This window comes from Melozone crissalis, unplaced genomic scaffold (genome assembly GCF_028551555.1).
Source record: "Melozone crissalis strain CALT ecotype California unplaced genomic scaffold, PUWL_Pcris_2 ptg000061l_1, whole genome shotgun sequence".
NCBI lineage: Eukaryota > Metazoa > Chordata > Aves > Passeriformes > Passerellidae > Melozone > Melozone crissalis.
This window is the reverse complement of record NW_026535839.1, coordinates 5502943-5511094: the sequence shown is the minus strand read 5'-3', so window position 1 is coordinate 5511094 and position 8152 is coordinate 5502943. Positions and strand designations below refer to the sequence as shown.

General features: G+C 48.3%; 1 protein-coding gene across 1 annotated transcript in view; it reads left to right on the top strand.

Annotated features, from left to right (window-relative positions):
- Positions 1-1031: 1031 nt before the first annotated feature.
- The window catches only part of GALNT10 (polypeptide N-acetylgalactosaminyltransferase 10), a 77626-nt gene continuing 70505 nt past the window's right edge, over positions 1032-8152 (top strand). The window contains exon 1 of the mRNA XM_054287836.1: positions 1032-1077. The gene's annotated coding sequence lies outside the window, so the exon portion shown is untranslated. The remainder of the gene's footprint in view (positions 1078-8152) is intronic.

Genomic DNA, 8152 nt, shown 5'->3' with positions numbered 1-8152 from the left:
TTTTGCCAGTGCCCAGCAGGGCAGTGGATTGTCAGAGCCTCGCTGTTGACACAGACGAGCCTCACGGCTGTTCTGCTGGCAGAGCATCTTCCCGAGCGAGCGCCGGGGCTGCTGCTCCTCATTGAGGACACGGATCCGCTCCCAATTCTTAGGAAAGCTGTGCCGCCATTGCTTTTTTCCCTAAAAACACCCTTCAAACACTATCCCGTGCCTCTAAATTGTGTCGTTTTCGTTATAGTTGAAGCCACTTAATTGCTATCCGGCTAAACAGCAGTGTTTTTTAATGCGAGCCAGGGATGGGGATGGATTTGGAGGGATGCTTCGATGGCATCTCCATCCCTGCTGGAGACTGATGTCCCCCGGTTATTGCGTGCCCGTGGGGGCCACCCGGACCTTTTGGGGAGCATTTACAGCCCTAATCCTTCAGCCTGCCCCGCTTCTCCCAGCCCCACTCCCATCTAAGGGGTCCCTCCCTCATTAAGGCGTTTTAAGCCAATTAACCACCGTGACCCCCTCCCTACCACCGACGGCCGCTTCGAATCCCGCTCCGCCAGACACCCCGCCGTGCCGCGGCACCCTGGGAGCGCCGTTCTTAGAGAGTCATTAGCGGGGAGTCATTAGCAGGGAGTCATTAGCGGGGCTCATTATCGGAGGGTCATTAGCGCAGGGTAATGAGCGGGGAGCGGGGCGGGGCCTCCCCGGGCGGTGGGCGGGATCTCCGAGGCCCCGCCCCCCCGCGCGAGCGGAGCGGAAGTACCGGAGTTGCCGCCCGGCGCCGCCGCCGAGCGCGGGCGAAAGTTGCGCTCCGGGAGCGCGGCGGGGGCGGCCGGACCGCGCTCCCTGCTCTGCCCGCGGCTCCTCGGCCCCTTCCCGCCGCTCGGCCCGCGCCCGGCAGCCGCTCCGATGCGGCGGAAGCAGAAGCGGCTGCTGCAGGCGGTGGGGCTGGCGCTGGCCGCCCTCGTCTTCTTGCCCAACGTGGGGCTCTGGTCCCTGTACCGCGAGCGGCAGCTGGAGGGCGGCGGCGCGGCCGGCGGGGACGGGGCGGCCGCCGCGGGGGCAGCGGCCGGCGAGGCGCCGGTGAGTGGCGGGGCTGGGGGGGCTGAGCGGCCCCGGGTGTGCTGGGGGGCTCCGGCGGGAGTCGCTGGGCGAGGGTCGGGGGGCTCCGGTGGGATCCGCCGGGCGAGGGTCGGGCGGCTCTGGTGGGAGCGAGGGTCGGGGGGCTCTCATGGGATTTGCTGTCGCACGGGGTGTGTGCGGGGCTGGGCGCGACCCTTCCCATCACAGGGGGCAGCGAGAAGCGGCAGCCGCCCCCATCAGAGGATGGGGCAGGGCAGGGAAGCCGGGTGGGCTCGGTGGTCCCCGGGAAGGAGCTGGTTTGTGTATCCTGTGCCTGCGGAGGAGGGGCAGCGCGAGTACTTTCTTGGCAATTCACGGGAGGGTCTCCTCGCCTTTTTTTTGGCTGAGCTTGGTAAGAGAATAATAAAGCAAGGTCTTTGCTTCTTGCGCCAAGGAGCGAGGCAGGGCTGGTCCCAGCCGTGCACTGAAAAGAACGGCGATTCCGCTTCCCAAGGGTGTGTGCCTCCGTGCCATTTCTCCTTACCTGCCCTGGAAGGGTGTGGGAAGCAAACATCACCTGTTACTCTGCCTCCCGCAGAGCTCAGGGCGAGGGCTCGCAGGGAGGACCGGGTGGAGCTGGCGGATTGTGCCAGAGCAGCGATGCTCCTTTGGGAAAAGCGGAAAACTCTTCCTGAGAGGCAGAGGATGCCCGCCGGATATGTGGCCTGAGGTTGTTGCAACACATGGCTGCTTTCCTTTCCTGTCCCACTGGTGTAGTAGTAAATTTCACAGCCAAACCGGTCTGTGCGGCGTGTGAGTCAGGAAGGCTGGATCACCCAAATTAGACGTTTTGGAAGCACAGTTTAGCTGCACTTACTTTTGGCTGTGTAATAGCTTTGTCCCCTTCTGGGTTTAGCTTTGTGCCATTAAGAATGATTGGGACTTGAAAGCTTGAAATGTCATTGTGTAACTATCAGTTCAGCTGCCACTCTAAAAGGCTCTGCTTGTTCAAAACCACTTAAAACTCTTATTCGTCTAAATCTTTCCCTCCTTGGAGACTTCATGCTGTAACTGCACCGTAAAGGTGGAGAAACCTGCTGTGACAATTTCTGCTCTGAGGGAGAGAAGGCTCTCAAAGAGCTGTACTCAAACTGGGACTGAGCTCTTCTTTCCCCCAAGAAATGCTTTTTCAAATTCAGGCTTTTTAGTGTAAGTCTGGAAAAAACCATGCTCATGTCCCATGCTGCTGGGGAAAGGGATCAGCTGTTGCCTGTCACAAAACATTAATTTGCAGCAGATCCTCAAATCTGTGCAGAAGTCCTTTTGACTTGGTCACACAGTGATCATTACATGCCTGGAGTTGCTGATGTTGCTGCCTTATGCTTGTATTTCTGTGGGATGCAGGGAGTCGATTTTGCATGACTGGTAAAAACCAAGCCCTGCTCCATAGCTTCATGTGTTAGGGTGAAATGAAGACCTTTGTAAAATCATGTGTCCTCCAGAGGTTACGAGGAGACAGTTGGTAATTATTCTTAGGAGGCTTCAAAGTGGCAAGTTGGTTTTTATGGTTTTGGTCTTTCAAAATTGTCCTTGCACCATAGGCTTTGGGTGGATGTAAGCCAGGCAGCATCTCTGCTGCTTTCTGTGTCCTTGCAGTGATCTCAGTGCTCAGCTATCCTGAGCTGCCCATGTTGTACACAATGCCCGCTCCATTTTTCTTTATGCCTCTGTAAAGTATGGCAGCTGTCAGTGATTTGAGATCTGCTTTTGTTTTGATGGTGTGTGGAGCTGGGCAGGAAACGCCTGTGCAGCTCGCAGGAAAATTCGCAGTAAAACCTCTCTGCACTTGTGTAAATCAGAGCTGCTGGGTTTCAGGCTGAGGGCTTCATCTTCCAGTCTAATTAACGTGGAGTTATGGGCTGCAGGGGGTCTGTGAGTGAAGATATATTTGTGTTGTGAGCTTATTTTTTGAATGACTTGGCCCTGCAATGATAGCTCCAGTTACATTGAGCTAGGGAAAACATAGCCTTAAGGACAACAGGCTGTCTTGGTAAAAATAATTTCAGATGAAGCAGGATAAAAACAACTCAAATGTGATTTTGTTTTTCTGTTTAGTTGTGTGGGTTTGTTTTACTGTTGTCATAGAGGTATCTGCCAGCTGACTGCAGAGAGTTTTTTGGGCATCCTCACAATCAATGGTTCCAGCCTCCCTTCCTTGGTCCCAACAAGCATTCATGGGTTTTGTACTTAATAATCAACTTCCAGCTTGTCAATGAATATGCTGTTTGTCTGAATATTCTTCTTGTTCCTGAAGCCTTTCGAAAGAGCTGACTTCTTAATACAAAAACTCCAGATGATAGCAGAGAATATAATGAAAAAATATATTCAGAGCAGTCAGAAAAGATTTTCTTCTGTTTCTGGCTTTAATTTGTCTTTTTGTGCAGGCTAATCTTTGAATTGAGGACATTTCCTATGTACTTCAGAATTGAGCTTTTCAATGAAATCTCTGTCCAGGCTCATTCTTTCTCTTTAAATAGTGTCTGCTGTTTCAGTCAGTAGTTCTATCCCTCAGAGTAAAAGCAGAAGAGGGGGAAACGTTTTAAGAAACAGCTGAATTAAAGCTATAAAACAATTCCTAGAACCTTGTTGTATTGCTAAAATTTTGAAGTTTGAAACCAGCCAGGAGTTTTTGTTGTCTGCCTGTGCTGCATGTTACCTTCAATAACATGGCAATATATGCATCACTATAGGTGATTTGGCTTTATTTAATCTTTCTAGTGCCCGAAACAAATGTGTCAGAAAATTAAGCAATCAGAAAGGATGTAAATATATTCCAGGGAAGATTATTCTAAACGGTTTGTGTGGAAGTGCCTAGGCAGCTAATTGCTTCTGTATTTACATGTTCAGGGGAAACATTATGGTGGCTGAAAATAGTGTCTTGCTTTAATAAGGAGGGTGAGGTATCTGCTCTTTCCTCTGCCTTTGGGTTTGTTCTTTTGCAGCTCTGCGGGTGTTTCTCCCTGCACAGAGGAGAGATGGAGAGAAGTCAGCAAGGTCCTGGCCTCAAGGTCGTGCTGCAGATCTCCTTAGAAAAGCTGGAGCTCTGAGTTAGTCCTTGCTTAACTGCTGTGTGCTAGAAGTGGCCTCTGTCACTCTGTGCAGTGCTCAGCAGAGGAGATGATCTGGGAAGTTCTTTTTTCCCTTTTTTCCTGGGGTGTGTAACAGGTCTGGCATTAAATGGGGCCGGTAGCATTGTGGTACTGAACTGTTTCTGCTGACAGCTTAGAAGCTGCTTTGACTTCGTGACTGTGCTGTTTGCTCATCACTGCGTGTGTCTCAGCGTGCTCACGGAATGCAGATTGACTTTTCTGTAGATTCATCTTTTTCTTTTTTTAACAACTATTCAATAAGTAAAAACATACGATCTGTGGGTGTGGGGGTAGGAAGAAGCAGAAGGAATGCAGCTATTCCTTTTGTCTCTTGGATCTCTGCTGTCTGCCTCAGAGGCTGCTGAGCATCCTCAGCCCAAATGTTTAATTGATGTGGATGTAGCTTTGCAGTGTGTAAACCCTGGGTGAGTTAGGCTGTGGGCTGGTGGCTTGTGTTTGGGCTAATGCAAGTGTTTATGTGGCTTTCAGTGCTCTGCAGAGCTGCTGCTCTGCTCTTCTGTGGTCAGGCTGGAGATTCTCGCTGTGTGAAACCTGCAGTTCTGGGAATGTGGCTTTTGGGCTCGCACAGATGCTAAGCTGGAAGGTTTTTCTTTGAATTGCTGGCTGAAAGCACTGTAGCAAATGAGCTGCCTTTGGTGGCAGTGCGTTTTTATCTGATATGATGAATGCTTTATGGAGTCGCCCTGTAGCTTGTTGTAGCAGTAATTTGTGCTCTATAAATTAACTCGGGAGCATGATGGAAGTGTATAAATCACATCGGTGATTGTGTGGTGCCCTCTGCTGCCGGCTGGCTGGAGTGATGTGGGGTACACCCTCCTGCTGCTTCCTTGGCAATCAGAAACCAACTGCAAACTCGGGACTGGAAAATGCCTGGGCAGGGTGCTGCTGTTGGAAAGTTTGGGGTGATAAACTTTGGCTTTAGTGCCATTCAGCCTAAAGTTTCCAGCCAGCACGGCTGAAAATGCAGCCCTGGTGATGGGTGAGTGGGGAGTGATGCTGCTCGTGTCCTCCTCATCTGAGGAAGAGGATGGGCTTTGCTGTTCTGACCTGGGGGCAGCTGGGAGCTTGTCAAGGTTTGTCAGCGTTGTGGTGTGGTTGGAAAAAACTAATAAAGAAGACCTAAAGCACAGTCCAGATGCCAGGAGCCAAAAAGTTTTGCAGTAGAAATCTTCCTACCACAAAGAAACGTCACCATTGCAGGAATTAAGCGCAAATGAAGCATGTTTGAACAGTGAAACAGAACCACTTTTCCAATAACAGAAGGGAGGAGAAGGACTTGGGAAAAATTGGAGAAACGCTGTTGTGCTCTCTGCCAGCCAGAAGGGAATTGGGCAGCCAGCTTGCTGTGCTTCACAGGTTCCTCTGGTCCTGTCCCAGACCCTGCTGCTGCTCCACAGAGCTCTTGGGCACTGCTGTGTTTGCCAGGCACTCATCAGCTGATGTAAAGGGAAACTTTGAAAAGCTTGTTTTGTAAGTAAGCATAAAACAATTGGCATCTAAGGACTGGAGTGCAAGTGCTACAGCTGAACAAGCCTGTTTTAATTTAAGAGTGGCTGATTGAGTGTGGGCTGCTCTGGAGTTTATCACTTGAGTGAGTGCACTTGAGAAATGATCAGGGTTTCCTGAGCTAGGTAAGCGTGTCCTGCGCTTGTGGTTGGCAAAGGGAGCTGAAGTGGAGTGTCTAACCATCTCACAGCTATAAAGTGCAAAGTAAAATTTGAAAATAAGTTTATAAAGGAAGTGGAGCTTTCAGTGGCCTTCACTCGAGGTCTCATTGTGGTGATCTTTGTTGTAATGGCAACACAGAGGTGGATGAACACACGGGCTGTATTGTAGGTCTCCTATGCTGTGTGAAAATAAATGGTTTATTGTACTTTGTTCTTCATCATTGAGCAGGTCCTTCTGTTATTGGAAAAGTGGTTCTGTTTCACTGTTCAAACGTGCTTCATATGCACTTAATTGCTGCAGTGGTGACCTTTCTTTGTGGCAGGAAGATTTCTACTGCAAAACTTTTTGGCTCCTGGCATCTGGACTGTGCTGTAGGTCACTGGTGAAAACCATAATCATGTGGTGATCTCCAGAGCTGTGTGCTTTTGCTGAAAGAATATGAATCAAATTGCAAGAGACAACTGATTTAAGAGCAACCACAATTGTAAATTTCCTGGCAGATAACTACCAGGTATTTGACTTAAGAGGACTGGAAAAACTAACAGGAATTTACTTATTACCAGTGAGGAGGGCAACCACAGTTGTAAATTTCCTGGCAGATAACTACCAGGTATTTAAGAGGACTGGAAAAACTAACAGGAATTTACTTATTACCAGTGAGGAGGGTTGGTGAAATTAGGCAGAAAAATGTTCTCAACCAGACTTTGTTATGTAGTGCCACCTTCCACTCCCTGTTTGAATACAGGTACAAGTGTCACTAGAAAAAGGGCTGCAGTTTCCCTTCCTGTCATTCTGTATTTGCTTCCTTGGGTATAGAAAACTGGCAAGGCTGAATGGATTAAAAACTGTCTGCTGTGATGGCAAGCAGACATTAATGATTATTTTAACAGTCATTCATTTAAATATTATTTCAATGTTGCTTCAGTCAGACTGAGCTAGATTTGGAATAGTTACTTTCTGTTAATTTAATTTGCTCTCTGTTCCTATTCTGAAATCAAATCAGGAATAGCCTTTCTGCCTGGCATTTGCACTTTGTCTTAGCCTGATCTCCTGTCCCTGGACAGAAGGATTTTGGTCAGTGCTAGTGCAGTTTGGCCGCTTGGATATTTCTTCTGGATACAGCTTGGCCTGGGATTTCTGTGCTTCTAGGGAGTTGTATAAATGACATTCTATCTTGCCTTCAGGCCCCAGATTGTTTGCAGAACCAAAAGGTGTCAGTGGGGATTTTTAGCAGTTCAGGGATAGTGTGAATCTGTTTATCATGTTTCACAGACTCCTGAACAAATTCTGGTGCCTGAGTCACTTCCAAGAGTGTAACAGTGTGATGCTTAATTTCCAAATCCAGGGATAATAGCCCCCACTTTCTAATTTTAAAAATTCATGTTCTACTTTCAGACTGCCTTTTGTCTTGGTGGTGGTGAAAAAACTTCATTATTCTCTGTTATCTCTTAAAGAGTGTGCTTGTGGTTTTCCCTTCAGGTCATGACTTCTTACAGCTCAGGGAGCCAGTAAGTGCTGCTGGTCCTGCTTTATTCCACATGAAGCCTGGCCCCTCAGTGGCAATGGTATCTTTTTTATCAGTGTAACCAACACCCGTGGTGGTATTTCCTGCATTTGTGTTATCCTGCATGGGTGATGGATAGGCAACAAGGAATGAAGTGTTTATCTACACAGCTTTGTTAAGAATATAAGTAGTAGTGGATATCAAATTATGGCTGACTTGTCAGACTCTGCCTCTTTTGTTAGATTTACAGGGCCTGGCAAACGATTGGAGAAAGCTGCAGATCAGTAAATCAATACCAGCACAAAGAGTTGCCAGGCAGTCCTCCTTTTCAAATGCCTGGGTAGAAGAGTTAACTTCTGCTGTGTCTGAGATCTGCTGGCAGCTCTGCACCCCCTAAAATACAAGAAATGAGTTGTTTGACATGTCTCCTTATTGTTCCTTGTATAAACTTGATAAAGCTTTAACTTGCAGCTTCAAAGAAGGGAGGTCTGCCAGTTTTTGGTGCTTAAGTTTGCTTTTCTTTCTAAATAATTACCTCTCTTCCCTTTTGCAGTTCCTCCATTTTCTCTAATCTTAGCTCTAGGTTATAAGAGAGCTCCCTGGAGCATATATCTATAATTAAGGCTTTTAAACCACAATTACAGTGGAGCATCAGCGGTGCTCTGCTGCGACCAATATCCAAGGGAGAAACTTGCTTCAGTAGAAAAGTTGTTGATTTTATTACAAACAAAATCACTCCTGTCCCACTCAGAGT